The following is a 9,117-nucleotide window of genomic DNA, read 5'->3' as shown; positions in this document are numbered from 1 at the left end:
GAGAGAGAGAGAGAGAGAGAGAGAGAGAGAAAGTGCCAGTGGGGGAGGGGCAGAGAGAGAGGGAGAGAGAGAGAATCCCAAGCAGGTTCCGTGCTGTCAGTGCAGAGCCCCTTGCGGGGCTCTATCCCACGAACTTCGAGATCCTGACCTGAGCCGAAATCAAGAGTCAGACACCCAACTAACTGAGCCACCTAGGCGCCCCTATACTTATTTTTTTGAAGTACCATCCGTGCCTAACATGGAGCTCGAACTCACCACCCTGAGATCAAGAGTTATGTGCTCTTCCGACTGAGCCAGCCCGGCGCCCCTGTTATACTTACTTTATAGCTGAGGAAACAAGCTTACAGGAGCCCCACCTCGAGCTCTAGCACTCAGACTCCAGAACCCAAACTCTTACCTACTATGCACTTCTGCTCCTGAATTCAGATTAGGTGCTCAGAAAATCACTACTGGAATAAGAGGCGTTAACCTCAATAGTGAGAAACAGAGGCTCTGGAGCCAGACTGCTGTGATGCCAGCCTTAGCATTGCCCCTTAATACCGGGTAACTCTGGACCAGGCATTCAGTCCCTGGTTCAGCCTCAACTTCCTCATCTGCAAAATGGGGATGACAACAGAGTCCACTTCTCATGCTTGTGAAAATTGAGCAAATGATCCATGTGAAAGGGTTCCTGTCGTTACCGGACGGGCCACCTCTTCCACTCGTCATTCTACCAGATGCCATATCAGTTTTTCTTTTTTATGGAGGATGGCGGGGCATACATCAACCAAATAATCGAATATTCTTCTGAATAACTTACCTAAGGGAGCTTCAGAGCCAATATTCCAACCCAAGTCAAGGCTTGCCTGACTTCAAAAAGGAACACAAGTGAACTTACTTTGGAAAAGAAATCTCTCTTCTAACAACTCCCGACTCCAGCAGGGAAAAGAGTCCATATAGGAGTGACCTCGGCAAAATTAGGATTAGCAAATTCAGTGCATTCCATCGGGATACTGGATTTCTTCCTACAGGAGACTGTGGGCAAGTCACTTGGCTTCTCTGAGCCTCAGTTTCCTTCCTTGCAAAATAGAGATACCAACACTTATCTCTCAGGATCGTAGTGACAATTAACCATCTATTAAAAACTAATATTTTAAAAGTGTTGCCTTGGTTTCTGGCACTGTATAAAATGCCTTACGTGTATAAGGTCATGGGGAGTCTGTATATATGATGTCATCGGCATCGTGCATGCACGTCGTCAGAAATATCCTGCAGGTACAATGTCATCTAGTCTTCACCTCATTCTTTCTCCTGCTCACTAAACAGGATCTAATCATCTCATCCTCCGAGGTGAATTTTTCCATCCTTCTCCACCTGATCCAAGGTTTGTGTTTAAAAAGAGGCTTCAATAGTAACTGGGGAATTCATGGGAGGGCCCCCCCCCCGCCACCCCCAGCAGCGGCTCCGCCCCACTGGGGTGTAATTTTAGGAAGGTAATGTGAGCCGGGGGGTGGGAGGGGGGGAAGCTAGAGACCCAGCTTCACATTTATTTACTCTGACAGCTAAATTGGTGAGCAAGGGGGGGAAGTTAGATGAAAGCCATTGCAGAGTAAATACTAAATACGAGATTTAAACATTCGGGTTTGACACATGGGAAATGAGCAATGGGAAGAGACACAGGCAGTACACCCTTTCCCAGCTCAGGACCCTGTCCTCACCTTGTCACCTTCCTGGGCATTTCCTGCTTGAGTAGAGGAAAGACCACAGAATGGGCTATGGACTGCTTGACCTGGGCAAGTGATTTGCCGCCCCCGGCCTCAGTGTCCTCATTAGCAAATGTGTGTGTCATTTGAATCAGCTCATTGGGGGAAGTGATGGAACGAGCACTAGCCCTGGAGTCGGATAGACCCAAGGTCAGTCTTAGTCTGGCCACTTCCTGGCTGGGCGAACTTGGAAAAGTCATTTAACTGAACCTCAGTTTTCTCACCTACAGGGATAATGTCAATCTCAGAGAAGTAAAGGAAATAATCGCATTTTAGACGTCAAGTGTACAAGTGTGAGCAACCAAAGTCACCTGAAGTCCCCTCCCGGTTCTGACATTCATGGCGCGAATTCAGGTCAGCAGGTAATAATAACGCACTTACTCCTTGCCAGGCCAGGCACTGGAGACACAGAGTGAACCATTCTGGTCCCTGCCCACAAGGAACCCAGTCTATCGGGAGAGAAAACAGCTGGCATCTGCAGTGTAACAGGGCAGGCAATACACAGTGGGTGGCACAGAAGGAGGGGCATTTCACCCGGCTTATAGGGTAGGCATGCCAGGAAAGGTGTCCCGGAGGAGGTGACCTTTGAGCTAAGTCCTAAAAGGTGAGGGATTGTGATGCAGGCACGATCCCCAGCTCTGAGGGGAGCTGGGTCAGGATGGAGAAGGGGTGCCCAGCGAATGGTTTGCTAGATGAGGCTGTGGGGGTACAATGAGCCAGACCTTGGAGGGCTCGGTGCTGGGTGAGGACTTTGGGTTCATCTGGAAAGCGAAGCACCCGCCAGCCAAACCGTGCAGAAAACAGCATCCTGTCTCTGCAGACGCGGTGAGGCACAGTGGTTAGGGAAGCTGGGTTTGGAGTCAGGTAGCCTGACTTGATACCTGACTCTAATATACACTGGTTGCGGGACCCAAGGCAAGTGACAAACTCTATGAGCCTCAGTTGCCTTGCCCATAAACTAGGCATTGACGGAGAACCCAGATGAGCTGCGACGAGCCCACAAGACCAAGATACATCTACAAGTTAAAAGCTTGGCGCTGGCCTGGCATCCAGCAAGCACCCGGTCACCCAGTGCCATCATCATCGCTAAGAAGAGTGTCACAAGGGCACAGAAAGTGCTAGTTAGGTGGGGGAGTCCTCAAGGGGCTAGATGTTCCTTCCTCCCGGAATTTTACCCTGGTGACACTATTGGAAGTAAATCTCTCTTGTTAAACTTTTTCCAGCAGAGGGTGAATAGGGCTTAAGAACAAGCTAGACGGGGATAAGCCTTGTGCAGCATTTAAAGGACCTCAACTTTAAGATATAAACCGTGAGGGGCCATCAAAGGCTTTCAAGCGTGGGGGCGCCTGGGTGGCTCAGTCGATCAAGTGCCCGACTTCAGCTCAGGTCATGATCTCACGGTTCATGGGTTTGAGCCCCGCATCATCGGGCTCCGTGCCAATGGTGTGGAGCCTGTTTGGGATGCTGTTTTCCTCTCTCTCTGCCTCTTCCGTGTGCTCTCTCTCAAGATAAATAAACTTAAAAAAAGAAAAGGCTTTTAAGTATGAAGATGACATGGCCAAATTGGGGGTTTGGAGAGATGACTGAAGCAGGGGCTTGAGGATAGATATGAAGGGACCGAGTCCTCCACAGAGTCCTTAAGATACTACAGTAACCTAAGGGAGGGCTGAGGAGGGAGCTGCAAAGACAAGAAAGAAAAAAAAAATATATATATATATATAATGAAAAGATAATTGTTTCCTATCACTTTAGTATGTTATATATGATCATATGTTATATACATTTATAACTATATATAACACATCCAGTCTCCTAAATAATATTTATATAGCAAAGCTATATATGATGCTATATAGAAGCATGTTATATATAATACATAATGATACACATACCATTGTATATATGATACATATATATGTACATATGCTACACATATGCAATATGAGTCTATATAATGCCATCTATAACTAATATGTAAAGTTGATCATCTAGGAGATAGGATGGGGGGGTGGGGAAGTGGAAAATGTCAAAGATAACTCACCATTTCCTAATTTTTTATTTATTATGTTGTTCCCAAAGGCGTGGGACACAGGAGTGACTGGAGAGGGGCAAGGGGGAATAACGAACTCAGTCTGGGTTCAATGGTCCCCTGGACCATGCAGGTTGAAGTGCCCAGGGGTGACCTGGATGTTAGGTCTGTGGTTTAGAAGACGGGCTGGAGCTGCAGAAAGGAACTTCGGAGACGTCAGTGCAGGGATGTCTCTGAAGCCAGGGGAGCTGAGATTTCTACAGCATCGAGGATTAACTCCACATACAGAAGAGAGTCGATTTGTTTCCTTTCATGTTCAGGGGAAAGCAACTTGTCCCTGAGGCTAACTTACCTTCAGTGAGAATGATTTTTGAATCATGAAAAAATTTTTAAAAATTAAAATTATAGAATTATATACATTTTATTATTATTTATGTTTCTGTAAAACATATGGGTGACACAAGCTAAAACAGAATCAGGCATTGAGAAACAGAAAGACAGTTAACTGGCTAGAGGGCAGTGAGGATGGGTAGGGGTAGATAGGCTTGACAAATGGGGTGGAGGTGTGCAGATGGGACTTCCCAAGTAGAAAGTGCATCTTGAACAAGGACATGGAAGGTCTGACAGATTGCATGACATTTGGGGTGTCCAAGCAGTTGGGTCTGGTTAGGGGGAGAACGTGTTTGGGAACAGACTGTGGACGGCCTCATACACCTGGCTCATCCTGTGGGTATAGGTGTTCGGAAGTGTCTTAACTCCCCTCATGATTAGCTCTCACTTCAATGGGCTTTGTTCCTCTTCCTCCAACATTTTGCTTAGACCTTCTGCCTGGCTTGTGTTTAAACATCCTGCAGCACTCAGGTCAGGTGTCGCTTCCTCCGGGAAATCGCCTGTGCCCTCACCTCCGTTTCCAGCTTGGTCAGGTGCTCGTTTTCTGCACTCTCCCAGCTCCCAGATCTTGCCTCTATCATCGCACATAATAGTGCCCAGGGGCCGCGCCTGACCATCATTATACCCGCCATGCCTGGAACATGGCAGAGGTCAGTGCATGTCTGAAGAATGAATAACTTGCCTTTTGATGAGGTCACCCACCAGAAAGCTTCTCAATGGGGAGAGATCTGTTTTCAGAAGAGGAAAACTTAATTTGTTTCATCTTCTACAACTAAATTTTATATTCTATTTCTAGCTTACAAAGGTCGCAGGACATATTAAAAATAAAATGCCATTGTACGTAATTTGTAATCCTAGCCAAGTACGACCAAACACAGAAGGAAGGTATAGTCCCACACCCTGGGATAAATTCGGACAGATCTGTTTTTCATACCTGGGATTCAAGTCTCTCTCTAGAGACCACTACGGAGAGCCTGCCTGAGAATAAACCAACCCAGATGAAAACACAATCAAGAGATAGATTCCTGACATTATCATTAGAACACCTGGACTTTTCAGTTACGTGAGCCAATAAATTTCTTACCATAAGGTAGTCTGAGTAGTGTCTGTCACTTGAAAGGTCCGGACTAACCTGCTCACACAGCAGGAGCTACAAGTCTAACTCAGGGCATACCTGATGCCAAAGCTCTTTGGGCCTTGGTATCCTCACATGTACAATGAAGGGATTCAGGGGTGCCTGATTGGCGCAGTTGGTTAAGCGTCTGACTCTTGATCTCGGCTCAGGTCATGATCTCACAGTTCGTGAGTTTGAGCCCCACATCCGGCTCTGCGCTGATGGTGCAGCGCCTGTTTGGGATCCTGTCTCTCCTCTCTGCCCCTCCCTCACTGTGCTTCCTCTAAGTAAATAAACTTAAAAAAAAAAAAAAGATACAATTAAAGAAAACAAAAACAATGAAAGGATTTAGCCTGCACCCACACAATTTTTTTCAGCAGTGATGGTACTAGGCATGGATGGCTAGTTCTCTATCCCAAAAGATGTGATGAGTAACTGACAATATTCATGGCACAGCAACTGATCGCTGTAGTGGGAAAACAGCCAGACAATACGTACGTGGGAGGACATGGCTATGTTCCAATAAAACTTTTATTTTTGCAGGCACTGAAATTCAAAATTCATATAATATTTATGTGTCACAAACAGTCTTCTTCCTCAATATTTTAATGTAGAAGCCATTCTTAGCTTTGTGGGCTGTACAAAAAAGAAGGGATATGTGAGTTTGCCAGCATAACAAACACCACAGTAGGTGTTTGCAGGCCTGGGTTCTACTTAATGCTTTCCCGATAACCTTGTGATCCTAGCCAAGTCCCTTTGTGTCTCTGGGGTTACTCTTTTTTCCATCTGGACAAGGAAGGGGCCATATGGATGAGCCTCTCAAGCCCCTTGGCTCTCAAGTACCACACATTTGATTTTTCATCAACAGATATTTATTGAGCATGTATTATATATACCAGGCATTGTTTTAAATGTTGGGCAAATAGCAGTAAATAAAAGTTCCTGCTCACATGGAACTTACATTCTAATGAGAAAAAAAAAAAGCTAAAATAAACTTATATATTAAACTGGGTAGTGAGAAGTACTGTTAAGAAAATGAAGGGGAAGGATTGGGAAATGATGGGGCTGTGATTTTACAAAGAAGTCAGGTGGCCTTTTGATCATTGACATTTGAACAGACACAGGGAACAAATGAAGGAGTGGGCTCTATGGAACAGCCAATGTAAAGGCCTTGGGGTAGGAATTGCCTTGTATTCAAGAAATAGCAAGGAGACCAGTGTGGCTGGAACACAGTGAACAAAAAAGATAACAGGTCATAAAGACAGACAGGCAGTCAGGGATTTTATTCTAGGTGTGATGCAAAGCTCAGATTTTAAAAAGGATTGCTTTGGCTGTGTGGAGAGTGGACTCTAAGGAGGCACTAGCAGAGGCAGGGAGATCATCAGGAAGGCACTGCGAGAGTCCAGGCAAGAGTGACAATGGTTTGAACAAAAATGGTAGTGTTGGGGGTGGGAGGGAAGTGGCTGGATTCAAGATGGGAGTTTGAAGGTAGAGTTGACAGGATTTGTTGAAGGACTGGACGGGAAGAGGAGAAAAAAAGAGAAATCAAGGATAAATGTGATGGGACCAAATCGTACTTTAGGAACACAGTGATTACATATAAGAAATATTTAACATTCAATTTATAAGGCAATAATAAACCCTGTTCCTTTTACACATAGTATTATAAAATTACCAGTCTATTTGCTGATTCAGAAATTAACTGTATCTACCTTAATACACAAGGGACAGGGCTCTAGAATATTTGGTTTTAAAAAACTTTTGCTGTTGATTTTTGACATGCTTTGAAAAACTTGCCCCTGTGTAATCCTCTTTCCCAACACTGAGATACCAATTACAGAAAATCAACTGGCTAGAGTTATGTTTTGCATTTGACAAAACAGGAGCTGAGATTAAGGATATAGCTCACACCTCTTTCCTGAATATTTCCCTCAATTCTTCACTCTTGTAATTTCAAACGCGTCAACCAAGTTAACACCTGCATCTTACAAACCCTTCACCAGACTGCTTTCGGCATATTTAGGACACAGTTCTTCTCTGAAACCTCTACTCTGAAGGAAGGACCAAACACAGTGTGATACTTTCAGGGACTTCCACTTGTGGCTTCTTTTCACATGGGTATGTTTGCTGTGAGAACCACTCTCCTCATCTCTAACAACAGAAGTAAGGGAGGCATACGGGTGGAGAGAATGGTCTCTGAGGTTCACCTCTAGCCAGAACCTTCTGCTGGAGAGAAGGCACTTAGAAAACACACCCTACCTGGACACCCTGGCCCAAGGCTCGCAGGGAAACGAGCCTACCAGAAAACTGTAGTCTTTATGCTAGAAAATAAACAAGAGACACAGCCACGCAGACACTGTCTTGCATTTATTCACACAGAGGAATTAAGAATCCGTACAAATAATGAACATTGCTTTAAATACAAATAAATAGCTCTGGTTTCTAAAGGAAACAACTCTAGATAATTCAAAGTTATGTATTTTCTAAGTTCCTATTAAAAATAGACTATTTTGCATTAAGTAAGTCCTTCTCCACCATAACCCTTTGACGACGTTAAGGATAAAATGGTGAATTCTGTAATCTAAGAAGTCACCAGAAAAATGGGAGATGATGGTCCCACCTCTCTGAACTATCCCCCAACTGGAAGGAGAGTTACTTGCATCGCAGACAGAGCTAATAAATGCAGAAAGTATTTAATATCTAAAGATATCTAAAAAGATTGACCTTGGGGAAGGGGATGAGAGTTTTCTCTGAACCAGTTCTATGAACTTTGAAACCTCACTATGCTCAAGATTTGGTTCAAGTGTCATAAACTCGCCTATGCTCACAGGAAGACTTGAATTCCTAGAATGAAAGCTTCCTCTTGCTAGGGCCGAGGATGGTAATGCATCTGTCATCACTAGGGATTAAGACGATTTACCTGGTAAAGATGCAAAGGTGCCGCCCAATGCAACAGTCCCATCAACCCGGCCCCAAGAGGACCAAAACCGCTGACAGAAACACACTCCCAGATCCATTCGTTTATTTTTCTCTCTCCGTTGTTGCATTTAAAATACTCAAACTGGGAAAACCTACCCGAGCCAGAGAGTATGTTTTACAAAGGAAGAATCATTTTAAAGTCATGCGGTCTTTCCAGCCTTTAAGAACGACACAAATCATGAGCTCATTGCAATCTTGGTGCCAGAGCAGGGCCTGCTCTGCGGACTTCCTGCGTCCACCGCGTGTCCCCTCCTCACCCGGCACAAGACAGTTCAATTTCTCCTACTCAGACCCCTACATAATTACTAATACATAGTATCCTGTATCCATAGTATCCATACAGAGATCGATATAGCAATGTTTAGGTTTTCAGAGAAAGTTTGCTTTCCTATTTAGATTGACCATGATACAATTCCAAATAGAACATACTCATGCTATAAAAAACAATCTCATGCAATATGCGCAATTGTAAAAGTCCCACGTTAATAACAACATTTGGCATGTAGAAGGCAGAATTATTGATTTTTAAAAAATGATCACTCAAGAGTCAAAGTTGGGTTTCCGAACAGAACTTCGTTGTGGTATCAAATGCTGGATCTGATTCTACGGTTTTGGTGACGCGGACAACTTAAAGATGTACACCGTGTTTTCCTAACAAGATTTTGAAACAAGAACCATAATTCTTAAGCAGATTACCACAACTTTTGTTCAAAGAATCGGCTCCCTTTTGCCAAGAACTTTTTCTTTTTCAGTCTAGTTGGAGGGATGGATTTCCATAATAAATTCTGGAACAACGGTTCTCAACATGATTCAAAGTTTCTCACTTCCCTCCCTCTCTCTTACTTTTTCTTTATCTTGTAAGG

The sequence above is a fragment of the Neofelis nebulosa genome, chromosome 12 (genome assembly GCF_028018385.1).
Source record: "Neofelis nebulosa isolate mNeoNeb1 chromosome 12, mNeoNeb1.pri, whole genome shotgun sequence".
NCBI classification, from domain to species: Eukaryota; Metazoa; Chordata; class Mammalia; order Carnivora; family Felidae; genus Neofelis; species Neofelis nebulosa.
This window is presented reverse-complemented; position numbering follows the sequence as displayed.